The 17,530-nt window shown below is 39.7% G+C and overlaps 1 protein-coding gene across 11 annotated transcripts in view; it reads left to right on the forward strand.

The window, feature by feature from the left end:
- The first annotated feature begins 2,120 nt into the window (after positions 1–2,120).
- atp2b2 (ATPase plasma membrane Ca2+ transporting 2) overlaps positions 2,121–17,530 on the forward strand; it is a 106,353-nt gene continuing 90,943 nt past the window's right edge. For 4 of the 11 annotated variants that reach the window (XR_006252083.1, XM_043251996.1, XM_043251995.1 and 1 more), the window contains exon 1: positions 2,121–2,281. The gene's annotated coding sequence lies outside the window, so the exon portion shown is untranslated. The remainder of the gene's footprint in view (positions 2,282–17,530) is intronic. The other 7 variants (XM_043251992.1, XM_043251993.1, XM_043251998.1 and 4 more) reach the window with 5 other exon arrangements.

Here is a 17,530-nt window from a genome sequence, read left to right on the forward strand (position 1 = left end):
CGAAGAAAGTTTCTAAATACAACAGATCTCATGAATCACACTATTCATAAAAATAAATCTTTGAACTCCGTTTTAAAATCAGTGCAAGTTTCCATCGGTTGAAACAGCTCAGATTTATGTTTTAGTCTAAGTCTAACCTTAAGCCCTGTCTGTGAAACCAGGGGAAAGAGAATTAAGTGCATAATTGCTACAATTTTTTTGAATTTTCAACTTTTTTTGAATTTGGATCAGTTCTGTAGAATGGCCCATATAGAGATTACTGAATGAATGAACAAGTCTGCGGTTTCAGATACAGAGAAAATAATCCAACACTTTATTTTAAGGCGTCCGTGATACAGAGTAATTAACTAGCGAGTACTTAGTAGCAGTACTTATACTGTACTTATCATGTAACTAAGTTATAGAACATTTGTACAGCTAGTAATTATATAGACGTAACACACAGCTACTGTTACACAGATGTTACACAGATGTTACACAGATACTTATGTAACCAAAAGATTGCCCTGTATTTGTTGCAGACTTCTATAATTATAATTTCAAGCACAGACATAATCTACTTTAAAATAAAGTGTATCAAGATTGTACTCGGTCTGTAACATCTGCGTAACATCTGTGTAACAGCAGCTGTGTGTTACGTCTACATAATTACTAATAATTACAGGCTGTTATTTCATCTAAGTACAGTGGTTACTACCAAGCACCTAAGTATGTAATTGCTCTGTGTTATGACACCTTAAAGTAAAGTGTTACCGGAAATAATGACGTGGCGTCCCTTCATGATCAATCTGCTCATTCTCTGTGACATGATGCGCTCCGTTCATTCGTCATTTTATCACACTCTTGACGTAAGATGCTTAAAAAGACTGGAGATGTCTGGAGATGAGAGAGAGCTGCTAGTTCTCTGGTTGCTTCTCCAGACTAAATCCTTGGCTTCTGTGCAGAAACATCATGTGTCTCATCCCTGAATGGCAGTGACTTGGTCTTTTGCTGCCTCTGTGGCTGAGCGAACATTAAACAAACCTTCACCATCTGCCTGCTCACCACTCGCTCTCTCTGAAGTCACGGGAGGAGCACGGAGCGGCCAGTCCACCATCTGCTCCACACTCGCTCTACTCAGCCATCACTAATAATTAAACTATTCAGAGACTCCCGCATGGACCCGAATCTGCCGCTGTACCGCTCTCCGCAGCGTCTTCAAGTGCTTCCCGTCGTGTCTTCAGTGCCGGCTTTCTGTGGAGGTCTGGAGGTGGTCTGCGGTTTAGAAATGTGTGAAACAAAATATGAGCTGCGCATTTCTGCTGTTCCTTCTAAGTGTATGAAGTGTACTGGACAGGAGAACACACACCGCTTTGAGACGCTGTGAGAAACGCTCTGTACTGTTTCTGCACTGATGTTTTTCGATTAAAACAAGGGCATAAAAATGAGTCGGTTAGTTATCATTTATTAATCTGTTGTGTTTGAACAAACAGGATTGAGGTTTTGGGGTGAAACATCCCAGAATTCATCAGATCCATTCATAATACTGATCCCAGCTTAAAACAGGATTTCTGATCATTACTAATACCATCACAAACCATCAACTAGTCACCATTATAACTGTAAAAATGTGATTTTTAAATTTTTTACAGTTGAAAAGGTAGTTAAATGTATTGCCAGAGATGATAAAAATGATAAAAAGTAGGTAAAGCAGATATAAACAAATCTTGTCATTTTCAATCTAAACAGCAGACATTCATTTTATAAAAAGCGTGACATCAAAATCATTCTGAAACTAGTTTTTTAACTGATACAAAATCTGAATACATGTTGCTTGGGAGGGAAAAAAAAACTTTGAATAGCCTTCAATAGAGAAAGGTGATTTATTTTCATATTAATAATGCAAAGTACAGCATCTATCAGCAGCAACTTTATAGAAAGTTCTAGAAACTGTGTTCATCTCATTCTAAACAGGAATTCCGACTTTTTTAGTCTCCTTTCTCAGAATCGCGTGTAATCTTGCAGCTCTGTTTTTTGAAACCCAATGGTCTGCTGTCCTCAGGATGGAGTAGAGCTCAGGAGCCAGGGATGAGTTGAGGACAGCGGCAGGAGGAGCTGCTCAGAAGAAGGGCTTTCTCTCAGTCAATGGATGAAAAGCTGAGAGAGCCGCTCGCTTTCCCCCTCGGGGTAACATATAAGAGACGTAATGGAAAAACCTCAGTCACTTCAATCTACTCTCAAGCCCCGGATCTCCACGAAGCCCGCGCTGGAGCTCCAGACGCTCGCCAGAGGACCGACCGAGGTGAGTTTACACGCTTTCCCCGAGATTCTCGCGATCATATAAGCGCTGACAGGATCTGATGATGCTCCTCAGAGAGAGAGAGAGGTGGTCGTGCTATCTGCAGACGAGCCTCTCTCTCTCTCTCTGTGACATGAAGGAGAGCAGCGAGATGAATCGTGTTCTCTGTCGTGCTGGAGATCGGACGGAGCTTCAGCGTCTTACCTGGTACATGTGTTTGACAAGTCACCCAGTTCGAGTCGAAATAAAGCAGGCAGTCGAACGAGTGTGATGCTCTAGGATGAGCTGAAGTGTGAAGATATCTGGACTTTTAAAGCACTGCTGTGTCAGGCGCACAGTTACATACGTTCTTGCGTGTTTTGAGTGATTTCAAACAGGAATCCAGCACAAAGAAGTTTCAACTTTAGTGTTTTCTAGTGTAAAAACTCTTATCCCAAGCAGCTTGCGTTGCATTTCATGGCATATATTTCATCAGGTGCCCGGTCTCATCAAAATGCATGTAAATAACATGCCAAAGAAAAAAAGAAAACTTGGTGGTATTTGAAGTTTAAAATGAACTTTGGTGTATATATGACACAAACGTGTTTGGCGTGCATACGATATGCAGTTTTCACCATTTTCAGTCTATTTGCCCTGAGATTTGATCTGATGTGGTGTAGTATTTATCATGAGATATGTTTGTGTGACAGAATGACCCGCTGGCGGATCAAGATGTGATTACAGAAATGATGCTGACCCGAGAAAATCGTTTTATTGCATGGCACTTCATTTTTATTTTTGCATCACAGTAGAAAGTACACATGGCATAAGAATATCCGGTAACACTTTTCAAGGTTACACCTGATAGTTGCTTCTTAGCATGCATATTACTAGAATATTAGCCATTTAATAGTGCTAATTAAGCACATATTAACGCCTTATTCTACATCCCTAATCCTACTTTAACAACTACCGCTCTATTAATAAGCAGCAAATTAAGACTTTACTGAAGGAAAAGTCATAGTTCATAGTAAACAAGTGTTAGACCTACCTTCTTACTACGGTAGATTGGCATATTTGAAACTGATTGAATATTTAGACCTGAATGCAAACTATAATAGGAGTTGACTGCACTGAATGTGTTTCAGCATGGAAGCTCGCCGTCCTCTTGAAGTGAAGGGCTTGTTGTCATAATGCACAATGATTTGGATAATGCACCATGTCTTAATCTGACATGATGAGCACGTCCTTTAAATGGACTGCTTCGTCTTTATTGGCAGTACAGTACGGTGTTCTGCTAGGTTATATTTAATATTACCAAGAGAGTTGTTCAGCTGTTCTTTTGTGCCATGTAGCCAAATGTAGCAGAAATCACTTAAATGCCAAAGCATTAAGACGCAGCCCACTAAGCACACTTGATTTAATATGTAAATACGATTCACACGTTGCTGTGTTTGAGCAATCGGCCTGATTTCAGTCTTTTGTTGGCAGTGTTCTTTCAGGTGTGCTTTCATTTATTAGAGTCAGAATCACAGTTCGTTTTATGCCTGGGAATCACTCTGAAGAAGAGAAGAGCACTTGTGTTTAAAGCTTGGTCCCACTTCTCACATTACACTGGCAGATTATTGATTGATAAAGCTTTAATTTCACGTGGTTTCTTACACAATGCTATGTTATGAGCTCAGAGCATTTTTACCATATAGTGCATGATTTGTCAACAAATCAGCTTCGTGGGGTTTTTCTCATGTCGTAAACTTGCTCGGCCGCGCACCCGGTGCAGCTTTACACCTCTCTCCTACGAGTCTCGTGATGATAAAAAGGGCTCCAAGACTTCATAAGCCGTTTATCATCATGTTACATTATAGGTTATATATATTGCATGTGTTACGTTTTCAAATGATAGAGTTTTAACCTTCTAGCATCGTTTATGATCTGCTGCATCTGTTTTTCTATTAAATGGAATACACTTTTAGTGCCACTCACTTCACCATGAAATGTTGCAAAACCACAATTTCACCGCTGGCACACTTTCAGCACATGTATGCTGTGCGCTCGGCTGAGCCCCGGTCCACAGTGTAAACACACGCAAGGATCTTTAAGTAGAGTGTAAAATGTATGTATCGCTTTCGAGCTCTGTGTGCTTGTTGCTGATTATGGGATGTCTTGAGGATGGTGTGGGTGTACAAACAGAGCAGGAAAGAGCCAGATTTTCCACAGCTCTTGAGTGGATGTATGAAATCCCAAAGACAAACAGCAATGATCAGCCTTTTCCCACAGTGTTTGCTCATGATCTCTGTGACCCATCTCAGGAACACACTTCACTATCTGAAGTACACCATCGGACCGGTGCCTGTGTCTTAAACCTGAGATCTTCTGTGTAACACGTATAGGCCATAGAGTGCAACAGTCTGCTTCTGGAAACATGAACTTTTAACGATAACTTACATAAACCTTTCATAGGCAGAGCAGTTGTGAGCTCTCAGGTCATTCATTAATGCTTTACGCTTCGTGGCAGCCATCTGTTTGCACTATTTCACAGATTGTTGTAGAATAATCACGTTGGACTGTGGAAGTTGCGATGAAGACTACATCACCCACAATGCCGTGCAGAAACGTCCCCAATCAGAATGAGGCGCCAGCAAATCACACCAGATACAATTTATTCAATCTCCCTATTGCATATACCTTGCAAAATAATCAGCAAATGTCAGTCACTGTTTAAGTGTTTTTGATGATTGTGTAGTTTTTGACACTCCAGACAGATAAACCACCACGGCCATCCTGAGTCTCTGTGAGCTGCTGTGGTGTTGTGTAATGTACAGTACGTCTGTGTGTGAGACTGTGATTACTCACCCAGCGATCACTTCCTGTCCACACCATCCTCTTCCTGTCTGGCCACAGATGCAAACACAAACATCGATCTCACGGCGTCCTGAGAACTCAACAACCATCCCTTCACGCACGAAGGAGTTCAGAGTCGAACATACGCAGAGAAAACAATGTGCAAAATATCATTTAAATTCTACCACAAATCAAATATTTAATAATAGACTATTCACTTTAAAGAATAAATGAACTGGGAGACAAAGATGATTTCAGACCCAATCAAAAGAGATGAAAATTATTTTTATTAATGTCAAATATTTACGATTGCTTCATTTGCGTAAATGTGGGAGGGGCTTTAGCTTCTTTTCATTTTAACAAATAAATCATAAAAAAGATGTTTTGTTTGGCCTGTTGAAGATGTTAAAATCTGGTTATAGTCTTCTGATGTTATAATTAATGCTGTCAAACCAATAATCACATCCAAAGTATGTACTATCTATACAAGTATACAAGTCTATAGTGTGTATATTTATTATGTATATGTTAGTACACACATGCATGCAAATGTAACATTTTAATATGAAATATATTTATATATAATATAAATGATACAAATATATACATGTGAATACATTTTCAAAACATATCCTGTATATTTATATATGCATAATAAATATACACAGTACATGTAAACGTTTATTTTGGATGTGATGAATTGTGATTAATCATCTGACAACACTAAAGTAAATGTAATAATATGTTTATGTCATTAATGATATCATATTGATTATATTAAATTCGATACTTACTTACAATATCATTTATAATAACAAAAAACATTTTTTTCAAAACTCCAAAACTCTCAATTTCAACACTCTGAACATTACGGCCCTTTTTTTCGTCTAGAAATCCTTTTTTCACGAAAGACATTAAACATTGAATTATTTTTAATTAAATGAAAATGAAACCTTTGCGTGACTTTTATTTACTGTTAATGCATTAATAAATACAATTTGTTAATATTCCTTTAAAAGGTTTTAATAATAATTGTATTTTTTCTTAACTGTGAATGGAATACGTAAAGACGCACGTGGTTCGTACAGATCTCTACGAGGAGAAATGTCTATGAGATGTTAGTCAGTATTCCGTAAGCCAGTGTTTTCCGATGGAAACGACCTCTCGAGCGCAACACAAACAAAGATGCAACACAATGAGTCTGAGCTTCCAGGGAGTGAGACAATAGCTGAAACTCTATATCACACTGATCCGGCTGCGTCCTCGTCATGAATTATCTAACACTAACCTCTCCCTCCATATCACTGGTCACATCATAACACCGTTCAAACACAAACACCAAAAACGTGCCGCCTCAAGGATAAGTCTTCATAGTCCCTTAGCTTTTTATTTAATAAGCAAACTAATAGGACAGAGTTCAATACGGCAGTAATCTCAGTGTTGTCAATGCTAATGGCGTTAAGCTTACTTTATTCTTGAAATGGCTCGGTTGTTTGGTGAGAAATGAATGACCTCTAATTAAAAACTCCCAAACACTATCAGCAAGGGAGATATTGCAATTATACGTATTGATTTGTTTCTCAGAAAGATTTCCCTTCAGTCTGTTCGCCGGCTCCATCAGGAGCGGAACGAGAACCGCTCGCTTTCCAAAGGCCAGCAGCTCCCTCGCATCGATTCCGTTATTCAGACGCAACTATTTCTCCATGCTTTGGTGGGAACTCATGGATTTTCTGTGACATGTTTGCACTGCATTCACAGACGTTACAGACGTAGAGATGTCAACAATCATCTGTAGTGGAGGTTGACATATTGTGCATGGTCATGCACACACAGCCAAAATTATTAATATGTTTGTTGTGAACAGGTTATTGTTTGTCTGCGTCTAAACCACTGGAGCCTGTGCGTTACACTGATTTTACCATGGTAAAGCTCATCGAGCTGCTTGAACTGAACCGCTTCTGTCTTCTAATTTAATTCACAGAAGACAGCATACAGAGATAGCCTCAGCACACGTGACTGCAGTCATTCTTATTTTCCTAAAAGAAAGAGCCTATTCTTATCCTGTCAGAATGCAGTGATCGTCAATCTTCTCACACAGGTGTGCTTCTCAACAATGAGAACAAATAGAAAGGAGAGAAATATACAGAGATGAATCCAGTCAGACAGACTGCCTTTTCTTTTCCAGACTCACAGAGAATATTTCATCCATTAGCACCAGAACCCAATGAACGTTCTACCTAGAACAACGTTCTACCTAGGAGCTGCCAGGTGTGTCTAAACATTTAAATCTCAAAACATGAATGGATGATAATAGTAAGTTTTCCCTCATGTTTCGAGTCAAAATGTTTAAAATGCTTACACCAAGATGCGTTTACTAGATAAAACTAGAAAAATATCTAAAAAACAATCTTGTTTAAGAGCCCACTGGCAGGTGATTGTAATTTTTTACAATGCACTTCATTTAGTTTTCCCAGAGCAAACAAGACTAAATATCTAACATCGTGTTGCTTATCTAGTAAATGCATCTTGATGTAAGAATGATTAGATATTTTTTTGACATACCTATATCAACCTAACAAAACGTGCCAGGCTCCACGTATTGAATCTGTGTTTTAGTGCCATTTAGTGAACATTTCCCTTAGAAACCGTGACAAAACGTGCAGAAAGGCACGAAAAACGGTGTTGCACAAAGTGCACAGAGGTACATATTTTTATGAGACCAGGTTGGTTTATCAGTCTTCAGAGAGCTGGCTCTTTCTGTCCGTCGGCCGGACACCGTCTCTGTGATGTAGAGAAGTGTTTTTGGAGCGTCTCATGGGGAGCGTTTGATTCTGGCTAATTAAATGAGCATCTGAGGGTCAGTATTGATGTAGCAGGTGGTTGGACTCTGTTCCTGAGACAGCTGCAGCGCTCCTGCACCTAATGAACAGTCAAAGTTAGCCAGGAGTTTGTTTGAACAGAAACGTCCAGATGTTGTCGAGCAGCAAGCCAAAGCAGCTGCCAATACTCTCTGTCCTGAGCTATTGGAGAGGACTCTTCTGACCCAGAGCCGAGCATGTTCTCATGTGTCTTCGCCAAGCAGCCTTTTCCCCCATGCTAATGCCTTCAGAGGCCTGCTGAGATTTAATATGAAGATCTGACAGGAGACCGTCACGGTGGAGCGGAGTGTGGGCTGAAGGGTAAAGAAGCTCAGAAGGGGGCAGTTTGAATCTACAGGCGTCTCAGGAGATCTTCTATGGCTCAAAGGTCTGAAGGCCTAAATCAGGGTTCCTCAAAAAGTTTGGCCCGCACTAATTGTAAATAATGAAGTACATTCAGTGCAAACAGGCACTATTTGCCAATGGGTGCCAATGGTGACTGTTCAAAAACAGAGAAAACAGCACTTTTCACGTTTTTTGCACGCCTGTATCTCAAAAAGTATAAAAGATATTTTGATGCCCTTTTAGATGTTGGGTCTTAAAAATGTAGATGCCAAAAGGAAAGTCTGTTAAGACCCTATAGGGTTCGATTCCAGAGATATTGGAGTTTTAATACGGCTCCAGGCGTAAATCATTTAAATGTGCACATTTTCATTGGTCAAAAAGCAAATGTGGTTTTGTTTGTATCTAGTCATCACTGTTGATGATGCATAGAGTATAGGCAAATATGAGGATTGTACAGTGTGCCCTGGAACCGTTAACTCTACAAATAGTATGAATCATGTGAAATGTAAAATAAGATTACCCAGGATTCAGTTCACCCTGTGTTTGATTTTCCCAGTGTTAATTATTAAGTGTGAGAGACCTTAAATGTTTGAGGTACTATCAGTGATTCTGCCAGATATGCCCTCTAGCAGTAAATACCTGATCGATGATGCTGGATATTTTATAGCAGTCAAATATAGAGTCTTATGAATAGAATACAGAGTTCTATGCCTCTACTTGAACATTTGAGCGCATTTTTAGCACTCAGACAGTGTGTTCTGTGTTAATATTTTGATACAGGAAAACAAGATATAATTCTAATGGTTGAAATGAATGGTCACCATTGGCACAAAGTCAACATATTTTACTAATAGACTAATTTCTGTGTAAAAACCCTTGACCCTTGTGTACCAAATAGTGGATTACTTGGATGTGGCTTTCATCACTATATACGTCGGTCTTTCTTAGAATGTTAGCAAAAACCAAAATTTGAGCCGGGGACCTACAGAGGAGATAAAGAGAGGAACCACACGTATACAACGTAAAACAACATCAACAAAGAGAGATAATGACAATAATGAAAGACACACAACATAATGAACATAATGACAGAAACTCAGAGACACACGGGGAATGAAAACACAAACAGTCCAGGGATGTGACACACAGAATGAACCACTTGTTTTTAAGAAGGAATTAAACAAAAAGGTAAAAATTTAGGTTAGGTTAGGTTTAGGGATCTATTTGAAAATTTGAATTAAAACGATCATTTAAACTGAATATGTTACTACTTCATACTGAATCATAATGTACTTCAGTACTAAAGGTCTATTGCTATTTACACTTCATGCTAAAAGCTGCTGCCTTAAAATAATGTGGCATGAAAATTCTAACACAGCATTATAATCAGCGCTGCTATCTATCCAAAAATGTATTTCTTTTCAAGATGTCTGTTGTTGCTTTGAGTATGGGTGTAAAGGTCACTGAAAGTAACATTCAAATTCACATTAGACATTGAATAAAGCACATAATCATCGCTGTCCTAGTCGTATGAAGAAAACTCCTGTTGCTTGTCATTGCCTTCGGCTGGTTAGGAAAAAGCGACATGGCAATGATCGCATCGCACCTGATTAGGACACTGTGTTATAGTCATACACAAACACTGCCAATTGCAATTCAGATTTGAATGATTTTTGTCTTGGATTGCCAATTTGTAATCAATGTAAAATCAAGGTCGGAACGGCTGGATGAAGTCGTCTAGTAGGTGAGCACAACTGATTCCAGACCACTTCTTACACGCTGCTATTTTATTTACTTATTTTGTCCTCCAGAGATGTGAAAGAGATATGCACAGTCATTTTAGATCATGTAGAGTTGTGAGAACACAAACACGTGCTCTATGGAGCTTCCATTAACATTAACACTAAAGAAGACGACAAAACTGTTTCATAAGACAACGGTTATTTAAATGAACACATACGTAACGTCTATACGAACGCTCTAGGCTGTCAGCTGTAAACAATGTAGTTATAATGAGCTAGAATTCGTAATTATTTGATCGGGAGGTGTTTTTGGGGACGCTGATGTGTGTTTGATTGTCTGAGCTGGTTCAGACGCAGCTGACTGCATTATATCACTGTCTCACACACGTCTGCCTTCGTTGCATTTATTCAGCGGTGCGTGAACAAACACCTCGCTTTGCCAAGGTCAGTGTCGTCTGTTGAGACGGGAGCGTTCACTTCAGTCATAATGAGCTGACACACTCGCTAAACCCGGTTTATTACGTGGCTTTTAGTCAGAAACACTGTAATAATGTCTGTTCTTGTGACTCCGGGCCGGCGCTGTAATTATGCACATACTGCATGCTTTCACAGTCAGTTCATTTGAGATTTGCATGAGTGATTATGCGTGGTGATTTAATCAGCAAACACAACGGAACAGAGCTTTCTAGAAATCAGAGCCGGTGACAAACACGAGTCCGGTTCTCTCCTTCAAGCCCACAAAATGATGTTTCTAGTGTTTAACAGTCTTTTGAGGATCAGGCTCAGTTCAGCCGCATCCCTGTTTGCATTTTTATCCATCCTAAATATGTGAGATTAGGATTAGTGTGTCACGATCATACTACGCTGAAAATAATAAGCCGCGGGTCTCCGGTTGCTTTACAGTCAGGATTTTCGGAGCTGAGAAATTACAAATACGTGCTTTGTGTATGAGGAAAGTTGGCTGACTTCACCACTGCAGTTAATTCCTAACAAACGTATATGCAATAAATGTTTACAAGGGTTAAATAAAGGGCTTTAAAGCCTGGAAGTGAACCTTGTTGAACCCAAAGAACAAAAATGGCATTATTAAAGCTAAAGCATCAGGTAAGAAATAATGCTTTTTAAATGCTGATGTGTCTCACGGCCGTTTCCCATCTCCACAGAGCATCTCGAACATGCTCGTACGTGAACTGAGATGAGCGTGAAGACACTGACTGGAACAGTGTTTATGAAAGGCGTGTGATTGTGGGAAACGGTGTGTGGCTTTGCTTTTACTATAAAAGTATCTGGAGTCAGCGAGTGAGGAATTTGGGCTTATAAAGACAGAAGTTTGGCCATGCTTTGGACAGCACATGTAGCTTACTAATAATATCTGTGGTGGGAGGGCATGCTATTTAAAGCTGGCCTGGCCTGTGGGAGATGTCCAGCCCCAGCCCAAAGGGCATGGGAAGCCCAGTCTTACAGCTGCCTTCACATGTCTTCTCCTTCAAGACCTCAGGACCTTACCGTAGGATGCTTTGTTTGATGCCTCCAGACCCAAGAAGAGCATGCCACGAGGTTAAATAACTCTCTCCAGGAAGCCTCATATGAAACATGGGGAATCTCACAAACCAACGCTTCACCCAAAAATAGGAAATTACATTTAAATTGTACTTTGCAGAAAAAATCTAATATATTTATTAGTGTTGTTATCATTATTATAGTAGCACTCTTCCTTGATGAACTGTTAATACACAAACAAACAAGTACATAAATCAAAGAGTATTGAAGACACACACACACACACACACACACACACACACACACACACACACAGAATCACTGTCTGTAAGTCAATGTTCCTGGTTTTTCCTTGATTTTAAATTGGACGCTATTTCCATTTTCTCACCGAATCTTTTAAGTTAAACGGGTTGTGAATGGCATTTTGTGTTTAAATGTCCTGAAAACAAGATTTGGAAAAGCCTCAAGTGTTAGGAAAAGCAAAAAATTGTACAAGCAAGAAAAGTCAAAAATTCTTTTCATTTGTTGATTTTGGAGTCATGACCATCCGGTTCTCAGCGAGATTGACTCTAGCACACGTCGACTTGGGAAGAAAGTGTTTAAAATGAGCTCAGCGGGTCCTTCGGTGAGAACGTGCCGTTTGTTATAAACACACAAACAATTACCCCCTCGACTCAAGAAAGCTTCTCCAAATCCCTGGGATCCTTCTAAACAGTCTGGACCTTTCCATGCGATAGAGGACATCCTTCAGCGAGCGGGAGAGCGGGATTAGTTCTGAATAACCTTTTGCTCAATAGTTATGGCGTAATGACTTTTGAGGCACAGATTATGCAGGATTTGCGGGGATAATGCGGAGGGCTGTGTTTGGCAATGCGGACACAGACGCTGCGAGACACACTCTCCTGAGAGAAACACCATCACCTGGCCGCAGACGGACGGATCCGCACACAGCTGTTGCTCCTGCTTGACCTCACTGCCCGCCGTCTGCTTGGGCCTTCCCAATGACAAACCCATTGGGCGCATGGAAAAGTGCAAACTCTATTTTTAGTGCAGCAGCCACAGGATGTTCACGGCTCTCAGATGCTCCAGAGTAAGTGCTTTTCTCACTTTCGTCCTCTCTGAAAACCAGTTAGCTTCTACTTCGGGTTGATGAGAAGTCTTCTTAATATCGGTGAATGTGTGTGTGTGTGTGGGGATCAGTGTGTTAGGTATGTCATGCTAATCGATGAGATACTGTCAAATATTGTATGTTCGGTGCTGTTTTGTAACGCCAAGCTTAACACAGAAGAAAAGAGAAGCTGTGCTTTTTTCACTCGGTTATGTTGTTCCTACAGTAAGACTATGCAGCTATACAGTTAGCAATCTCTGATCATTAGATCTTGAAAGAATTTGATGATTTTTGTTGTTGTTGTTGAGAAGACTAATACAGAGTATATTGTCTAACCTGAGAAACTCCTGAGATCTCTGTAGAGGTTACTGTGATCTTTGTCTCGGTCCATTTGCTGTCTTAACGAAATATGTAAAAAATAATGGTGTGAAGCAGCAGATCATATATCTGCATTTAGTGCTGTGGTTTTATTTACCTCCGTGCTCATTGATCTGAATATGTAGTGGCTGCTGATTTAAGCAGCTCTGTTTTTTGTTGGTTCATGAAGAATCTTTCTAGAAATGGTTAGGATTGCATAAGACTAGCAGATTCGCCGCCTCAGTTTCATAATGCCATTAAAATGAAAGCTTTGGGAGGTATGCGCTGTTTGCAGCTTTGTGGTTTGTGTGCCTGTCTCTGTGAAATGACCCACTTTGTGATGTTAGTTAGACGTGTAATCCACCACTAATACGCCGTGCACGTCTGTAAATATTAGTCTGGTCATCCTCTGGTGGAACTAGCGCACCTTCTGAACCTCAACCCTAAATTCCACAGATATTGCTCTGGTAAATCAAGAGTACTTTAATGTCTTTTCTCTTTTACGAGAAGAATGAACACAAAGCTGAGAATATCTAGCTGACCCTAATCAGCGCAGGTGCTGAGAGATCCCCAATAGCTTTATAACCAAGAAAGCATCTAGCCTGAGCAAGATCTACTATAGATAGTGTATTTATTGCGACGAGACCGGTAACCCATTGATTTGAACGGCCATTTTCACACAGCACTGTAGTTACATCATTACACTATTATACAGAATCCGGTTGAAATTTTTGAGCACTTAACTAAGAGATAAGGGTGAGCTGTGTCTCATTTCCATGTCTACTCCCTCCGAAGATCACATTTTGTCAGTGATCATTATAAGCCGCGCAAGCACAGCAAGCAGTGAACATTTTACTGGTACTGGTAGAGATGAACATCTTTCATTTGCATGCTTTTCCCACATTCAGGGAATTTTTTCTTGCTTGCTGTCTGAAGACAAAGCGTTTGTGAGCGCACACAGCCACCTGTCACACAGCATGTGAGTGGTGAATTTGGTCACTACTCAATACAAGTATGCTCATTTTGGCATGTGTATTCATAAGCTCAAAGAATAATGGTGTTAGTATAATCCGTACAGTAGAGTAACTGATGGGGTGATGGGTAGAGGTCAACCGATTGATCGGTTAGTCGATTGCTGGAACTATTGGTTATCTGCAAAAATCCATAATGATATTTTTCCGAGTTGCATCTATTGCTGGAGTGGCTGAGAAGGTCTGCTAGAGGTGGAGTCACTGAACTTCTGCTGTTTGTTTTGACACATTAGACTTCAGATTTCTCTGTTGGAGAAAACGGCATATGTTTTGAAGCTGGGATGCTGGTTTAAGCTGGTTTAAGCTGGTTCTTTGCATAAACCAGCAAAGGACCAGCTTAAATCAGCATCTCAGCTTCAAAACATACCTAACCAGCATATGCTGTTTTTTTCAGCAGGGTTAAAACCGATATTAAATAAAACTGTGTATGTAATGTGCAACATTACATGTTTCCATACCATTCTAAAATTGCTAAGCTTGTCCGTTAAGGCAGAGATGATGCTAACATAAAAATGGTGTTGAGCCCCTGCATTTGTTAGCCAACAAAGTCAAATATATAGTACAGTGCAATTTTACATATAAGACATTGACCTTTACGCTTCCTCACGCTGTGAAAACTTTTAAGATTCGAGGTACTATTTTGTGTAAGACAGCTAATGTTATTTGCTTGCTTCTTTGCCCTTATTTATGAACATTGGTGTGCAATTAGAGAATTATTTTGCTGATTGAACACTCTCAGTTTCCACTCTTCAGTACATAGGTAGTCAAACGTGCACGGTGCGGTGGTGATATTAATGAATGACAAAGTGAAGCCTTTTGGATCTTTACATTTGACATGTTGTCCCCTAGAGGATTAAATGAGGACTTTGACATTCGTCCATTTCTTTAAAAAGGCAGTACTAGTTGAATTTGTGTATCCAGACAGGTATTAATTAATGCTGTTGACTTGTATATTGACAATTGTATTTTGGATAGTTTTATATGTTTTTCTTTTTGTTTGTTCCTGATTGATGTGTTATTGTTTTGGTTTCTTTTTGCTGGTATATTATTCTTATTATATTGTGTTTGTTAGGTCATGGGATCACCTGGAGATATAAAGAGTGACATATTAGTGCCGTTCATTTGAAGGAAGAACCCACACGCTCAAAATGTCACACACTTAAAGTTTTTAAAATAAATTTGTCAAAACTTTTGGAGCTTCGGTGTAGCTGACTTTACATTGAAAATATGTTTTACTTAGTTTTTAGTCAAACACCTATTTGAGATTGATGTGCATGCTTTTGCTCTTTGTGGTGTGAGAAATCAAGCTGGTGTGTTTATGTAAAACCATAGAAAAGTTTTACTGAAAGTGTTTTTAATGACAAACTTAAGTTGGACCTTAATATGTCTTTATGTGTAATTTTGGAATTACTTTAATGTGAGAATAACTTTTTTAGCTTTATTTTAGGGCTGATTCAGATACCAATTTTTTCAGACCAAGTAGAGTGATAACTGATATCTTAAACTGATATATATGTCTAGTGTAAAAATGTAAATTATTAAAATTAAGTTCAATATACTTCATCTTCAATATAAAGAGAGAGTTAAATGAGTTAAATGTGGGGGCACTGTATGCTTTATGATAAGCCTTTGAATACTGTACGACCTAATTTAATTGAAGACTGAAAATATTTAAATTAAACTATAACTCTAATAGCATATTATAGGCAGACTTGGTTGAATTTTCTGCTGAAATGTCTTAATTTTGGCCTATAGTGACAGTAATTCAGTCACATATTTTTAATTAACAGTGCAGTGAAGATGATGCCACAAAACCACATTATTTAATTTATCTTTTAATGAAAAGAGAGTTAAACTAAATTTTGTGCAAAGGAGTTTGTGTTCCAAGGATTAACAATGGTTGTATAGGTTAAGAACAACATAAGGGAGAGTTGTCATAAACTCAGCCCATGGACTTTCATTCACCCACCACCAGATGTCAATCTCTTTATTTTCACTCTTTTGCACTTAACCCTGGACTGCATTTCCCATCAACCCTTCAACAAATCACACGCTCACCCGAACCACATTTCACAAAGTATTTAAGATACACTCGATCCCTTGTTTTAATCGGCGAGTGTTGATTCAGCACTTGTTGTGTCAGCCCAAAGATGAAGTGTGTGCTCATGATTATGCTCTCAAGTATTCTATTCTCTTCACCTATCTGCAGGGACTCGAGTCAAGGCTGCAGCTGCATCTGGCTGCACACAATTATTTAATCAGCTTAGAATGGTTTGTTTAATTCTCCATCTGTGTGGCCAGTTGCACGCAGTTAAGTATAGAAGACCAACAGGGCCTCTGTGTTCCATTGCCTCCCAGAGTCCACCAGTGCAATGCTAGTTGATAATACTTGGTTAACTTACCCTGAGACGCAGAAGAGGCTGTGGTGCTGGTGGGGATGACAGGAAGATCAGGAACAGAAATACACCTATCTTCTGGTTCTGGAGAATACCTGTGAGTAGTGCAACATATCCCTGTCATTTCCTGAAAAAAAAAACAATGAAGCTCAGAATTGAGGTGAAGTCTGCTTTCTTTGATGTTTCCCTCAAGTTCAACAACTCCTCTCATTCTCTCCAGACCCAACCAGTGGACTCCACCTCCACCAAAAACTTAGTGTAACAAAAATCTGTAAACAAAAACAAAAAACCAACCAGGGGACCATCGATCTGATTCTGTGTGAGCCAGTGTCCTGTGGGAAGATCTACCCGCTTTTTCTTTGCAAGCAGGAGACCATGTAGGAGTACATTATGGAAGCATTGGAACAAAGATAAACTCATCCTTCAACTTCCCCTGCTTCTTCAGTCTTCTTTGGGGCAAAGATGGAAAGGGTCATTTAGCCTTGTCTTGATTAACGTGCCCTCAACAAAATCACAGTAAAATTTCAAAACCTGCTTCCTGCTTGAACATCTCTGCAGGGCCTACAACCTTTATGAGTACTTGCTCATGCCATATGGACTTGTCAGTGCCCACTCTGTTTTCCAGGATTTTATGGATGAGGTGCTCTGGAAGTTCCTCCACCAGTTTGTACTAGTCTACATTGATGATATCCTACCACTGGAGCATGGTTTCCTAAAGCTGCACTTCCTACAACATCAGCAAACATGGTATCCAGATGGATGAGGGGAAAGGTGGAAGCTGTTTAGAACTGGCCTGCATCGAGGAATTGCGATGTTTTTTGTGATTTGTAGACTTCTGCTAGTAGTTCATTCATAACGTCAGTTCCATCACAAGTCTATTGACCAACCTGTTCAAGTCTCTGTCATGGACTCCTAATGCCACCGAAGCCTTCCATTTTGCTAGAATTGTTTGTATGTCATGCAGTACATCACTCACAGATCCCCATATTAGCAGTGTGTTTGGCGTTTAGATAAACAGTGGCGTGCATTTCAGGTGAACTGCAGTACTCAGTGTAGCCACACACCTCTGAGAGTCGTGAGTGATTGTCAGCTGCA

Source organism: Puntigrus tetrazona, chromosome 11 (assembly GCF_018831695.1).
Source record: "Puntigrus tetrazona isolate hp1 chromosome 11, ASM1883169v1, whole genome shotgun sequence".
NCBI classification, from domain to species: Eukaryota; Metazoa; Chordata; class Actinopteri; order Cypriniformes; family Cyprinidae; genus Puntigrus; species Puntigrus tetrazona.